Here is a 584-nt window from a genome sequence, read left to right as displayed (position 1 = left end):
ATATATATATATATATATATATATATATATATATATATATATATATATACATATACATACATACATACATACATACATGAGAGAGAGGGTGACTGTTCATATACTCAAAAATTTTTGGCTGGCTGACAAAATTGACTCCATTCTTATTTAACTAATTAGATATAGGAAACAAGTCTGGGAAGGCATACAAATGTTACTGGCTTCTACCCTTTTTATGTTGACAACTAAATGTATATAAAAAAAAGAGGTGTAGGAGTGGCTGTGTGGTAAGTAGCTTGCTTACCAACCACATGGTTCCGGGTTCAGTCCCACTGCGTGGTACCTTGGGCAAGTGTGTTCTACTATAGCCACGGGCCGACCAAAGCCTTGTGAGTGGATTTGGTTCACGGAAACTGAAAAAAGCATCATCATCATCATCATCATCATCGTCGTTTAACGTCCGCCTTCCATGCTAGCATGGGTTGGACGATTTGACTGAGGACTGGTGAAACCGGTTGGCAACACCAGGCTCCAATCTAATTTGGCAGAGTTTCTACAGCTGGATGCCCTTCCTAACGCCAACCACTCAGAGAGTGTAGTGGGTG

The 584-nt window shown here is 40.1% G+C and overlaps 1 protein-coding gene across 1 annotated transcript in view; it reads left to right on the top strand.

The window, feature by feature from the left end:
• LOC106867638 (cryptochrome-1-like) overlaps positions 1–584 on the top strand; it is a 35,823-nt gene that overhangs the window by 25,608 nt on the left and 9,631 nt on the right. The window lies entirely within an intron of this gene.

Source organism: Octopus bimaculoides, chromosome 15, assembly GCF_001194135.2.
Source record: "Octopus bimaculoides isolate UCB-OBI-ISO-001 chromosome 15, ASM119413v2, whole genome shotgun sequence".
Lineage (NCBI taxonomy): Eukaryota > Metazoa > Mollusca > Cephalopoda > Octopoda > Octopodidae > Octopus > Octopus bimaculoides.
Note: the sequence above shows the minus strand (reverse complement) of the source record. Positions and strands in the feature narration are given on the sequence as shown.